The sequence below is a fragment of the Ursus americanus genome, chromosome 8, assembly GCF_024610735.1.
Source record: "Ursus americanus isolate L20-20 chromosome 8, mUrsAme1.1.p, whole genome shotgun sequence".
Lineage (NCBI taxonomy): Eukaryota > Metazoa > Chordata > Mammalia > Carnivora > Ursidae > Ursus > Ursus americanus.
Genome location: NC_142134.1, coordinates 7,355,670 through 7,370,882, shown reverse-complemented (window position 1 = coordinate 7,370,882; position 15,213 = coordinate 7,355,670). Strand labels below are relative to the sequence as shown.

Below are 15,213 nucleotides of genomic sequence, written 5' to 3'. Positions count from 1 at the left end.
AAGGTATCTAACCACAACCAGACACCCATAAATCAAAGCTATAAACTAGGTAGATAAATGAGAGAAAACCGGGTGACAAGAAAGGAACACTACCACAGCAGACTTCAGTATTGCTCAGAGACTGCAAACTTAGAAGGCAGCTGTCCTCCTGGTTTGTCTAAATGTGAGAACCCCCTGGTGTTGCTGCCAAGGTGGTTGACTCACTACCTTCCTTTTACATTTTTAGGCCTTTACTTTGGCTCTTCTCTCTTAAAAGGAAACCTTCCCTGAACAACCCCAAATTCTTCCCATCATCCAGGGCCAATGCCTCTGTTAAAATTTTCATAATAATCAACATTTTCTTATTCTAAATTTGGATAATGGATTACCTGTGCCAGTTACGGAATATCCTTACCTATCTTCCAGTTTCTTGTATCTATGGCTTATCCCCCTTACGGACACTGCAAAATTAAGAACTGAATATTATTTTTGTATCTTCAGATGCACAGTGCTTTTTATGTAATTGCTATATAGGGAGGGGATAAAAACAAAACAGGTGAACATGGACTGTCTATCAGTAACACCTAACATATATTATCATTACCACAGGAAGTGTAAGATTATCCACGACTATAAAAATTACTATGTGGAATTGGGTCCAAAGAGGTTAAATATGTTGATTAAAAATGTTAGCAAAATAAGAATTTAAACTCAGGCCTATTTGCTGAAACTTCCTGCTCGGTTGAGTAGATATATGATCGCTGAATAAATTTACACAAAAAGGGCAGATTAATGGATTAATGTCAATTTAGATAGGCTTCTCAAGTAAAATAATGCAGCTTCTGCTCCCATCCTTTTGATATTCCATTTCTCTTTATTGAAGAGATGAATTACAGCTGAGAAAGCATGCTCATAAAATTTTTACATGGCATAATATTGCTGTTTCTTGCCTCCTCGCCTCTGTGTGTGCTATTCATTCTGTCTAGAATGTCATTCTTTCCCTTGTATGGCTGATAAATACTTACTCATTATTCAATATCCACCTCTAAAGTCAATTCTTATGAATGACCATCCCCATTGGCTTTGAGTTCACTAATAATCAAAAGAAAAAAAAAATCCCACTTTCCCATTTGTAACTACTGTACCTATGATTAACCTGGTCTCCAAGGCCCCTAAACTCTAATGATTTCCCAGGCTCATGCATTCCTCCTTGCCCTTTTCATTCACAAGACCCAGTTCAGGTCTTTTGTAGTTCCACAAGTCCTGAGCCCATTCCCAGCTCCGTGCTCTACTTCAGCCGGTTCTGTTTACTTCGAATACTCCTCAGTATACTTGCCTTCCCTTACCTAATGAGTTCTTCACACTTTGGTTTCCATTTGAATGCTACTTTCTCAGAGAAGTATTTCAAACCAGCCAGTTGAGTCCCCTCCTGTCATTCACTTCTGTGTATTTTTTCATCAGAGCACTTTCAAATATCTGTAATTATTTTTTGTGGGTCTATTTGTTTAATATTTCTCTCTCTCATGGATGATAAAGTCCAAAAGGGAAGGACTACATCTATGCTGTTTGTCAAACTATGAGCAAGAAATACTTATCATACACTTTTCTTTGGTCACTATAACAATTTATTTACTGGTGTTCCAGCATTCACTGTTAAGTCCAAATGCGGAGCTGATTTCAACTGATTATTATAATTTTTGAAATGCATCTAGTACTTACATAGGTATTTGATACCCACTCAGAAATTAGTTATTATCTGGGTTAAATAAGTGATTATTCCACTTCAGCACCACTCACCACATTCCAGCAAAGAGCCACACCATTTGGAAATAAAGACCAACCTGGAAGATGCCTGAGTTGACTTCACCTACTCCGACATTGATTTCGGACAGTTTACCAACCCCCAATATTTCAATCTGGTTAGTGCCCAACCTACTCCCAGAGTCTTCCTTTGCTCCACCAGATTGCTATAGGAGCCTAGAGTGCCTCGTGGCCAAATTGTTGAAATTTCTTTTCTCCTATGCACTGGTTTTGTACAACTATTGTTTTTCTTTCACAATTGTAGTAGTCTCACAAAAATTGTGCATTTGGACAAAAAATATTAAAAACAAAACAAAGAAAAATAGGCACTCAGCCTGCTCCTCAATACTACCTGGAAAAAGCATTTGCATTCTTTTCAGTAAATATCAAGTACTAATAAACAAACAAATAAGTGATCATTAATAAAGAATTGTATTAAGCAGAATAATTGCTCCCGGAAGATATACATGTCTTAATATCTTAATCTCTGGAGCCGGCGAATATGTTATGTTACATGAGAAAAGGATAATGTTTAAAGACCTTAAGGTCAGGGAGATTATTTGGATTATCTTGGTGGATTTGTTCTAATCACCTGATTCCCTAACAACAGAAACCCTTTCCTGGCTGTGGCCAGAGTATTGAGACAACAGAAGAATCAGAGAGATGCACTGTTCTGGGTTTCAAAATGGAAGGAGGTGTTAAAAAATAAACTGAGGCATATTAAATTTTTCAAGAGTTTATTTAAGTCTACATCGATTTAAATTGGGCAGTACCAACTGGAAAGTGGTTAGGCATGCTCCACCCGCAGGAGCTAGGATAGAAGTTTTTAAAGAAAAGACACAGAAACAAAACAAGAAAATTATTCGATTGCCTATAACTTAGGTAGTCATTCTATCTTGGAAAGCTTAGTTGACTGTTATTTGTTATTTCTAAATTTCATTTTCTTGAATTCAAGTACATTGACTCTGCTTGGATTTTGGGTGACTTACACAGGCTACCAGGACAGTAGACACACCCCAGTCTAATGGTCTCTCTATGTAATTGCTTTAATAAGAGTCATGAACAAAGAAATGTGGGTGACCTGTGGAGGCTGGAAAATGCAAGAAAACGTATTCTCTTCTAGAGTCTCCAGAAAAGAACACAGTTCTGCAAGCACTTTGATTTTACCCTGCTGAGACCCATGCCCAACTTCTGACCTACAGAAGAATAAGATAATTTTTTTTTGTAGTTTTAAGCCATTAAATTATGGGAAATTTTCACAGCAGCAGCAGAAATGATTACAGAAATATATAACACATAAGTAAGGCAACAGAATTCAGATAGAGAAAAGTTTCAATTTTTCAGAAAAATGGGCTGAAATGAGCAGAGGGCAATTAACCACAAATCAATATAAAGGCTTATATTTCAAACAAAATTTAACTGGATCAAAGATATCTAATTTAGCAGCAGTTCATGCGCAAAAGATCTTGGATTTTTAACTTGACTGTGATCATACCAGGAGTACAAATTGTGAAAATGCTCCCAAACAGCTAATGGACTTTAGATTACACCAGTTAAAATCTGGTAAGATTAGAGGTTATCAGGCTACTCCTTTCCACAGTGCTCACATGACATCACATCTGTTGTATTGTGCACTAAGGTGATATGTCATATTTATTTACTTATTTATTTATTTATTTACTTACTTATTCATTTGAGAGAGAGAGAGCACAAGCATGGGGGAGGAGCAGACTCCCTGCTGAGCAGGGAGCCCAACATGGGGCTTGATCCCTGAACCCTGAGATCATGACCTAAGCTGAAGGCAGATGCTTAATCAGCTGAGCCACCCAGGTGTCCCCATGACAATATGTCATATTTTAAACACACTGAAAAACAGCTACATAGGCTGGAGAAAACTTATGAATTAAAATCATACAAAAATATCTTTACAGGAAATGAGTTGAAACATGCAAGATTCAAGTGACTGTAAATCAATATAATTATCTGCAAATATTTTATCTGCTTGTCTTTCAAGCAGGTGCAAAATTATATTTAATATACATAAGAACAGAAAGTAGGTGGAAGGTCAGTCAATGACAGTGAGTGACACTGGAATGGATTCTATATTCTATAGGGGTAGGGATAAGGTCTATGTCAACCAGAAGGTGCTAATTCTTCCATGCAAAATTTTCCCAGGTATGTAATTACCTGAAAGTCTACCAATGAATTACTATCAATATTTATTTCTTCTTGCTATCAATATATGGTATTTTTTTCCTGAATGACCACCCATAATTCTTTTTATTTATTCATTTTTTAGATTTTATTTGTTTGAGAGAGAAAGCAGAGTGAGAGAGCACAATAAGGGGTGAGAGGCAGAGGGAGAAGGACAAGTAGACTCCCTGCTGAGGAGGGAGCCCAATGCGGGGCTTGATCCCAGGACCCTGAGATCACGACCCAAGCAGACAGAGGACACTTAACTGACTGAGCCGCCCAGGTGCTCCTCTCCACTATTCTCTTTTTAATAATAAGTGCGCATAGCTACTCAGATTTTTTGTTCATCGTCTAACCTGAGACTTCTATCATTCAATGAAATGCACATACTCATTGAGTAAATAAACCGAGAGTTAAAAGTTTCTATAAACAATATTCTTTAAGAACAAGTTGTGATAAGAAACACCTTATGGTAAATATGAAATGTGTTTAATATCATGACTAAGAAAAACATACTAACAGTTTCTCATCATCCCACTCAATTACATTTGTGTGCAGTAAAAAAAAAAAAGATTGGAATAAAAAATAATAAAGAAGGTAAAATATTTAGTTTATATTATTGACAGACTAGGTTATTTTGATAATGTTTTTACTAGAAACAAAACAAAACCCTACTTGATTTAAAAAACAAACAACCAGAAAACATTTAAATATAGTATAGAATCCCAAGGCCAACTTTGGGATGAAAGCCTATAACTAAAGATAAAATTGTGGTACAGAAGGACCAAATCGCTACACCTTGAGAACATTTGATACCACATTGTCCGGGGCTCTGGTTCTGAGACTTTAACAGGGCTAGGGCAGAAGTTAGACCTTGGGCTTATTTGAAGTAAAGATTCAGTGAGTTCTCTTTCCCAACATTAAAATATGATCTATCCCAAAGTGTGACTTATTTAATATGAATAGGAAGATCTACATATGAACCTCTGCTCCCCCAGCACCACCATATTCACTAAGGACAAACAAACCTCATTAGCTCTGTTCAAACAAAGGAAGGAAAAATGAAAAGAAAGAAAACAATCCCTGAGAGGTAAGAGTCCTAATGTAAAACTTGATAAGAGTTTGCATCCAGTGTTTTTCTGAGCTTGGATGGACTAAGGACTCTCAAATTAGGAACTTCATTTGAAATGGTTCTGAATGATAGAGCTCTCAGTGTTCTGCAGAACAGAATGCATCACCTCCCTAGAAGGGGCCATGTCAGTTCTAGCCTTGGAAACCCTACTCTCTATTAAAATTTTCAGTGGCAATGACCAGAAAGCAGTCAAAGATAATTATAAAGAAAAAGAGACAAATGAATAAAATTCAATAGAAATAAAAGAAATAGATGGATACCTAGGATATAACCATTCTTTTTTTTTTTTTAAAGATTTTATTTATTTAATCGACAGAGATAGAGACAGCCAGCGAGAGAGGGAACACAAGCAGGGGGAGTGGGAGAGGAAGAAGCAGGCTCATAGCGGAGGAGCCTGATGCGGGGCTCGATCCCATAACGCTGGGATCACGCCCTGAGCCGAAGGCAGATGCTTAACCGCTGTGCCACCCAGGCGCCCCTGGGAAATAACCATTCTTAAAATATTTAACAAGATAAAGATTGGGAAATCTGTAATGATTAGAATTTTTTAAGTGATTTAATTAATTTGAAAACAGACTAAATAAACATGTAAGGCTGCAAAATAAATAGTTAAAATTAAAAGCATATTGTACACATTTGGCAACAGGTTAGACATAACAAAAAGTTATTGAACTGAAAAATGCATCAGAAGAAATTATCTAAAACATACCCCATAAAGAGAAAAAGAAGGAAAATGATATGAGCATAATAGGTATAGAGAATATAATTAGAGGTCTTAGGTATTTTGAGCAGAGTCCCGGAGAGATGAGAGAGGCATATGACATATGTGAAGATATAATTGCTTGGGATTTTCCAGAACTAACAAAAGATATCAATCCTCAGATTCAAAATGATCAGTTAATCCCAAGCAGATAAACTAAAATGAATCTTCTCCTAGACACAATATTTAAAAAACACCAAAGATAATAGAGAATTTTAAAAAAATGATCTGAAAGACAAAGATCTCAAATAAGCAACAGTTGACACACACTTGACTTACAAGACTTTCAAAATCAACAACAGAAACAATAAAATGTTAAGATATTTGCAATATACTTAATAATAATAATAATAATAATAATAATAATAATAATGGCCAACCTAGTTATTCTTCTATAACTGGTGAAGTATTCTTTTTTTCAAAATTAAAAGTGGGGGGCCCCTGGGTGGCTCAGACAGTTAAGCATCTGCCTTCAGCTCAGGTCATGATCCTGGAGTCCCAGGATCAAGCCCCACAATGGGTTCCTTGCCCAGCGGGGAGTCTGTTTCTCCCTTTGCTCCTTCTCCCTGCTCGTGCTCTCTCTCTCAAATAAATAAATAAAAATTAAAACAAAAGACAAAAAAAATTAAAGGTGAAATAAAGATACTTACATACACTCAGAAACAGAGACTTCATCAACAGGAGACCCTTGTGAAAGGAACCTATAAAGGGTGTACTTTAGTCAGAGGGATTTGCTAGTTGATAGGTGTTCTGAGAGGCAAAAAGGAATAAAGAGCAAAAAAATTGATTAATAGAAGGGCAAATGTAAATAAAACATCATGTTGATGGTATAAAACAGATGGAGATGGAGAAATAAAATATTTTTTTAAAGATTTTGTTCATTTATTTGAGAGAGTGAGACAGAGAGAGAGAGCATGGGGGGTGGTGCGGTGGGGCAGAGGGAGAGGGAGGAACAGACTCTCCACTGAGGAGGGACCCCTACTCAGGGCTGGATCCCAGGATGCCGGGGTCATGACCTGAGCCCAGGGTAGGCACTTAACTGACTAAGCCACCCAGGCACCCCTAAAATAATGTTATTTAATATACCATACAAGAGTACTATAGAAGTCATGAGGAAAGTAAATGAGGTTAAAGTTCTCTAAACCTGTCTGTTACCTTGGAAAAGAGTAAAGGTCCAAAATCAAGGTGTCAGCAGACCATACTTCATCTGAAACTTGTAAGAAAATTTTTCCTTAACTTTTTCTGGCTTCTGGTATTTTGTGGACAATCTTTCATGATCCTTGGTTTAGAGCCGCATCAGTTCTGTCTCTGCATTCATTATCACTTATGGTCTCCCTGTGTGTCTCCAACCTCATAGGGCCAACGTCTTATAAAAACATAATCGTATTAGAGTAGGAATCCACCTCCTCCAGTATGACCTCATCTTAGCTAATTGCATATGCAACAAGCCTATTTCCAAATAAGACCACATTTTGAGTTTCTGAGGGTTAGCTCTTCAATATATCTTTTTGTGGGAGAGGACACAACTCATTATATAATACTCATCAATAGAATACAAACAAGGTATGTAACTTCCAAAGGAGTAAAGAAAATGAATATTTCTTTTTTCTCTTTTTAAAGATTTTATTTATTTATTTGACAGAGATATACAGAGATAGAGACAGTCAGCGAGAGAGGGAACACAAGCAGGGGGAGTGGGAGAGGAAGAAGCAGGCTCATAGCGGAGGAGCCTGATGTGGGGCTCGATCCCATAATGCTGGGATCACGCCCTGAGCCGAAGGCAGACGCTTAACCGCTGTGCCACCCAGGCACCCCAGAAAATGAATATTTCTTAAACGATATTCTTAGGAACCAAAAAAAAAAAAAAGGAAGAACAGAAAAATAAAAAGCAGATCAGAAAAATTATAAAGGGGCTAAATGCTCCAACCAAAAGACACAGGGTATCAAATTGGATAAAAAAGCAGACCCATTGGTATGATATGATTATGAGCACTGGGTGTTATATGCAATTAATGAATCACTGAACACTATATCAAAAACTAATGATGTACTATATGTTAGCTAACTGAACATAATAAAAAATAAAACTAAACATTGCAGGAAAAAAAAGAATGAAAAGGGAACATCACTTTAAAAAGAAAATAATATAATAATGAAAACATTGACCTAACATTTGACAATTAAGGACAAATGAAGCAATACCTCAAAAAATATAAATTAACAAAATCAAATCAATAATAGAAAACCTGAACAACCATTTAAACATTTAAAAACTGTATTACTAGTGAAAATATAGCCCCAATAGAAAAGATCAGGTCTAGAGAGCATAACTGGTAAGACTTACCAAACAAAAAAGACAAAACCCAAAACTAATACAACTCTTCCAAACTAGTTTCCTGAATCTAGAGAAATCCTAATATTAAAACCTTACAAGGACAGTACAAAAATGAAAATTACAAATAATCTGACTCATAAATATAGTCACAAATATTTTAAACTGAACATAAATACACTGAATTATCAATACATAAAGAATATTCATGGAGGTTAGTTTAACATATTATGTATCACATTTACATATTATATATTATGTTAACAAATTAAAGGAGAAATATAACACATTCGAAGAGCATTTTAATGAGCAACACAATAGATTCACAAAAAAGCTTTTAACGAATTTCAAAATGCATTCATTTCAATATTTATGTAAAATTTTAGTCAAGTAGAAATACAGGAAAATTTCCTATGGTTGATAATTTATAGCTACACAATTCCTATAATAAACAATTCATTTGTGCTGAAGTGTTTAAATCTTTCGCTTTAGAAGCTGTAAAAGACCAAAAAAAAAAAAATCCTACTAACTGCACTAATATTCAAGATTGTTAACAATGAACAAGCAATCTGAATGTCTATTTCATAAAGCAGGACATCAAGATGACCAAGAGACATATAAAATGTAATTCCAGCTCGTAAATTATCAGACAAATGTAAATTAAAACCACAGTTAGATTTCAAAACACATCAATTGGCTGGGAAAATGAAAAGTGTGGTAATATCAAGTATTACCAGAATGTGGAACATTTTCATATACTTCTCTTAATTGAGACAACTATTTTAGAAAACATCAGGCATTACCTTGTACATTTGAAATACACATAACTAAGCAGTTCAAACCCTAGATATATATTCAGTATATACACATGGCTATGTGCTCGTGGATCACTGATATGTGTGCAATAAGGTACTTAGGAATACCTCCAGATCCACATAATAGAATGGATATATTCACGCTCACTGCACGGCAATGACACAAAACAAAACAAAGTAGAGCTACATGTATACAAATTTAAAGCAGGCAAAACTGAACGATAATGTTAAAGATTCCTACATAGGTGGTAAATAAAATAAAATAAAAGTAAGGAGTAAACTTCACTTTCAGAAGAGGCTTTGGAATTAGTGGAGGCTGAAGTGGACTCCTGGGGTGCTGATGAATAGTGGTTTTTGACCTGGGTGGTAGTGAAACAGCTCCATACATATATGCCATTTGCACACACATTTGTGAATATATATCATGTAATAAAATTGTCAAAAAAATCTTTAAAGTTAGTATAAAGATAAGGAAAAACATAAGTTTTCACATAAGAAACAGATTTTATACAGTTCTTATTGTGAATTATATTTCAGTTAGTTTGTAAAATTTATTTCTAAGCAGTCTACACATTTTACCCAAATTGGACACTTAAACTAATTACATACAAAAGGAAAAGACTGATATTGAGAAAAGTGCAGAATTTATTAACAAAATTGTAAATAAATGAGCTACCACTCATCAGAAAACGGAGTTTTTTCTATTTCTGTTCCTAGTGTACGTTTTGACACACTCACATCCCCCACGACTTGTTTGTGTGTGTGTGTGTGTGTGTGTGCACTTATATAAATGTTACAGAGAGAAGTCAGGGAATGGGAAAAACAGATTATGCTTCAAAATAATATATGAAAAATCAGATCAGATGTGTACTAACTGGGCCATCCACTAGGGATACAATTCATGATAAGGGGCTGTCAACCCCCAACCCCATACACACACACACACACACACACACACATGCACGCACACGCACACACACACATGCACACCTCTTCTGCAGAAGCATCTTGGTAGTTCCATCAGTCTCAAGTCTTGCACATTAGAACTTGTCTCTGTCTCATTGCCTTATTTCTTTCTTAAACACCTTAGTGGTATGGTGAGATGGCAAGGACGAGGCGCATAGCTTAAAATTGTTATTGGCTCAGCTGCTTTATCTTAAATCGAGGGGGAGAGAAGATTGTAACATAATTTTGATTAACCTCTCCTGAGTCCCACTAGTGTCCTCAGGACTGATCTAAGGGCCTTTTGTGTATTAGCTCACTTAATCCTCTTAACAACTCTGTGACTTATATTATGATGCTCAGTGTGCGGATGCAGAAGTAAAGGCACAATCTGTTCAGGCCCAAAGCTATACAGCTAGAAAATGGTAAAATTGGGACTCAAACACGGGTAGTCTAGCTCTAGCCAATGCAGTCTCTTACCTGTATCACCTCTCAATCATTAAAATAATCAAAAGTTTTTCCTAATTTCGTCATACTTACCAAAATAATGCCATTTGTAATACATGTTTAAAACGAAATGAACTTAATGGTGAACCTAGCCATAGTTATCATGTTTTTTTTTTCCTGTTTTTCTCCTTTTCTCTTTTCCCAAAGGAAAAACATTATTACATTCAGTAGGAAAATTGTAAATTATTTCTGTGATCTTTCTCAAATACTGCTTTACTTGCTTTTTAATGATGATGATATATTTTGGTTTAGTTTCGGTTAAGCTGACAGTATATAGTAATATAATTTAGCCTGTCATCTTTTAGTAACCAGACTTGTATAACCAAGATTTGACCAGATTTTGCTGGTCAAATATAATTTTTAATACTCCTATGTTAGCATTAACACTATAAACTAAATATTTCTAATTCCATTCCCAGGCACGTGGAAAATGGCAATCCCTGTGGTCTTAAAGTGAGGTGTGGCCATATGACTTGCTTTTTTCAGTGTGTCACACCCTGAAAGAGTTTTATGAGCCAGTATAATTCACTACATTCTCTTTGTCTCTACCACATTTAACAGTTTCAGTAGGTGAATGCTCTGTTTGCATGGGCCCAAGATTAGGACAACATGAAGCAAGACTCTAATCAATACTGATGGACATGGAAAATGGAAAAGAAATAAACTTTTGTTGAGATTTTTGGATTGTCTATTATCACAGCATAACCTAGGTTATCCTGACAGATACATACTCTATTGCTAAAGCAGACACATACAGGATTCTCAAAAGAAAATATTTGCTTTTACAAAGGTACTTCCTTGGTAACATGCTGCCTCAGAATGAATATATTGTGTTGTTTTGATAACTTCCTACATGCCAACAAAATAAGTATTTTAGGATTTATGGAATATGGTTTGTGATATAAAATCATACATATAAACTTAATATTTGCTTGTAAGCAGGGAGCAAATTATTCTTATAAATTGTTACAAGGGTTTTGTGATAATATAGAATCTCCATTCTCTATTACTTCTGTATTTTATATTGTAATGCAATACTGATATCATATTGATTTGTTAAATAGAAATATGCAGTTTAGAAATGTCCATTATTTTTCTCTCCAGTTTTTACTTACTTTTATCTTTTTTAATAAAGGTAGTTTTTTCCTGATGTGTCTTTGTTTCATGTCATCTTCTGTCGCATTTAAGGGATTCATGATAAAAATTTATGCCTAAAAAAGATTTTTCTATATTTCCTAGACACAGTATTAATGTTAATTGCTTTCATAATAACAGCACTTTGTTACCACTGTTGCTATTTGTTAAAGAAGTAAAGCTCAGAGAAATCATTGACTCAGCAGATAGTAGTCCATAGATGACAAAATTCAAAGTCATTCAACTTGTCCATGCCTGAACAAGTGAAAAGACTGAGCTTTCATTTAGTAAAAAAAAATGTATCAGATCATTCTTTAAAACACTGGGTAATCATTGGATTATAAATGCTTTTTTGGTGTTCTGGCAGAAAACTTGACTCTAATGAAAGCTCATACAAGTGGAATTCAAATTTGCATATTCCAGTGCATTGCAGCAATTCCTACTTCACTATAACCGAAAAATCACTATATCTCTATTTTCAACAAGTGGATCTTATAGTATATGCATAATGTTAATGCCACAAAATTATATAATATGCAATATTGTTCTACTTACAACACATTAAGGTCCTCTATGCTAATTGTTTGTCAGGGAAGATATCAAATTGCCCAGTGGTCACTGTTTCAAAGCCTATCATTTAAAATATAGATAGATAGATAGATAGATAGATAGATAGATAGATAGATAGATAGATAGATAATAGATAGATAGATATAGATAGATGATGATAGATAGATAGATAGATGATAGATAGATAGATAGATAGATAGATGATAGATAGATAGATGATAGATAGATAGATAGATAGATAGATAGATAGATAGATAGATGATAGATAGATAGATACAGATGTTTTCACATACTAGCAGAAAAGAAATGGACCTATAGTTCAGTATGATAGCTTTCATGTAGATTCTCTTAGTGTTTATCTGCAGAATATTATACAAAGAATAGATGGCAATTTATTTATACACATCCTCAGTTTTCCATCCATATTCATTTCTAACCACGCTTGTAATTGACATTGTGACTGTGTCTGAGTTCAGTACTTTCTAATGGCTGTAATGGCAACAAATTCAATCTTGCAGAAGCACTGGGCTTGTATAAGCACTGAAAGCACTGACTAAAAGAATGAAATTGGGGAAGAAAAAAGACCTAGAACATCCGTTAAGAGAATTATAGACTATCAGATGACTTCAAAAGTTAAAAAAAGTTCCCAGAAGCATCAACATAGGGAAAGAATAATGAGGTGCTTTAGCATGGATCTATAGTAATAATTGTCATACCTATGGTTGAATGAATCTGTAATAAATTTTGCTTCAGTACAGAGAAGAATAACAAATAATAAAACTGTATCTACCAGGCATTTTACATAGATAATTACTTCTCATTGATTCATCAGAGTAATTTTGACTAAATAGAACAGTTACATAATTTATCTAAAAAAAAGTGATAAATTTTGTTAAATCAATTATCTTCTCAGTTTTAAGCATAATATTCAAGGGACTGTAATTTGACAACTACTTTGATGAGTTTGCACACAAATCTCTAATATTTGACATTATAATTCAACCAAGTCTTTCTAATCTGAATTTTCATGTAAGAGGTATGTGAGATGGGCAGCAACGCTATCCTGGTAAAACATAGGGCAAAATAAAATAGACTTATTTCAACACAAATATTTATATGTGTTTATATATTTGAACACATATATTCATGTGTTTATCTCCTGCAATGCTCTACTGTTAGGTCTTTGATTATTTCCATGTCAATTTTTTTAATGATTTTTTATTATATTATGTTAGTCACCATACAGTACATCCCCGGTTTCCGATGTAAGGCTCGATGATTCATTAGTTGCGTATGTCAATTTTATGAAAAACACCAAGATTTTCGGAGAGAAAAGACATATAAATAGTATTTATTTCTTTAAGTACTAATTAATTCAACTTTTTACCCAGTGATATAAAATATAATAGAATACATATTATTCATATGTGTGTATAAATATATGCATAAATGTTATGAATATTATAAGACTATTGCTGAAACTCAACAGTGAGGTCCAAAAAAGATAAGAAACACTTATTAGTAAGTAGCAATTATGCTGCTGAAACATTAAAATTAACATCCTGTATTTATTGCTTTCCTATCCTCCTACTAAATTTTGCCAATTAGATACAGAAGGTCATAGGAAGACTCAAAGCACATTTATAGGGGTAATTGTACTGAGAGTAATCCAATTATGCTTAAATGCTTCCGTGATGTTATCATTCTTATGGAAACCTCTGTTATACCAGCTTCATTTAGGAGACAGAACAGATGCTACTTTCCATTTGTCTACTTCCCTTCATCCTACTAAGTCCGGAATGTGGTCCAGTCAGGATATTATTCAGGACAGACTGTCTTGATACCAATCTTCTTAAGTTAAACTCACTGTCTATATATAGATGTCCAGGATTAATGTATAAGGGATTGGAAAATGATGAGCTATTTCAAGTATTTTCTACATCATTAACATGAGTAATCTATATCTGCATTATACAACTCCAGCTCTCCAAATATTCTTTCATGTGAAATAATATCAAGTACGTAGTTAAGATTTGTTAAGTTAATGGCAGAAAATCATTCTAGTCTAGATTTCCTTGATTCTTTTTTCTGAGTGTCACGTGTTCTAAGTTATCAAATAGAGTCATAAGAAAGTAACTGTTAGTGGCAGTCCAAGATAGTGGCATAGAAAGATCTTGAACTCACTTCCTGCCATGGACATCCAAATCTGCATCTACATATGGAAGAGTTCCTTCTGAAAAAGAACTGAAAACTAACTGAACAGCTCTTCCAGAACAAAACGTAAAAGGGCCACATCAAGATTGTAGGAGAGGCAGAGATGTGGTCTCACCAAAACCCACCCCCAATGTGGTGACCCACAACAGGGAGGGATCTCCCAAGTCTGCAGCTTCTCCCTGATAAGTGAGGGGTGTGTGCCCCACATTAGATCCTGCTGCTACCCTTGGGACCTGGACCAGAGAGGGAACCCCCCAAAACATCTGGCTTGGAAAACCAATGGTCTAATGTCCAAGAGACCCAAAGTGCTGTAAGGAACTGAGGGCTCATGTTCAGACCCACTTGTCTGGGACTCAGTGCAAAAACAACAGTTTGCCTAGACTATACATGAAGTAGACTTATTTGCTAATCTTAAAGCATTTGCCAGAGGGGCAGGGACCAGTTGGAACTCTCTCCATGGATGGAGGCACTGGCAGATGCCATTTTTGCTCTCTCCCTCTACCTCGCTAATACAGGCATCCATGTGCAGACACAGCACCCTTCTACTGCTTTGCTAAATCATGAGGCCACAAGTGGTCACAGCATTATCCTGTCGTCTTGCTAAAGCTGGGGGAAATGTGCAGCCACAGCATTGTCCCACTGCCTTACTAAAGCCAGTGGGTGGGTATGCACAATCATGGCATTCTCCTGCTTCCCTGCTAAAGCTTATGAGGTACTCAGGCACAGCATTCTCCTATTGCCTTGTTAGGATTGGTGGGCAAACACAGTCAAAGCACTTTCCCACTGCCTTTTTAAAGCCAATAGGTATGCCCTGTCCCCAACATTCTTCCATGGC

The 15,213-nt window shown here is 35.4% G+C and overlaps 1 pseudogene; it reads left to right on the top strand.

Annotated features, from left to right (window-relative positions):
• LOC123789588 (large ribosomal subunit protein eL42-like) overlaps nt 1-15,213 on the top strand; it is a 70,156-nt pseudogene that overhangs the window by 16,940 nt on the left and 38,003 nt on the right.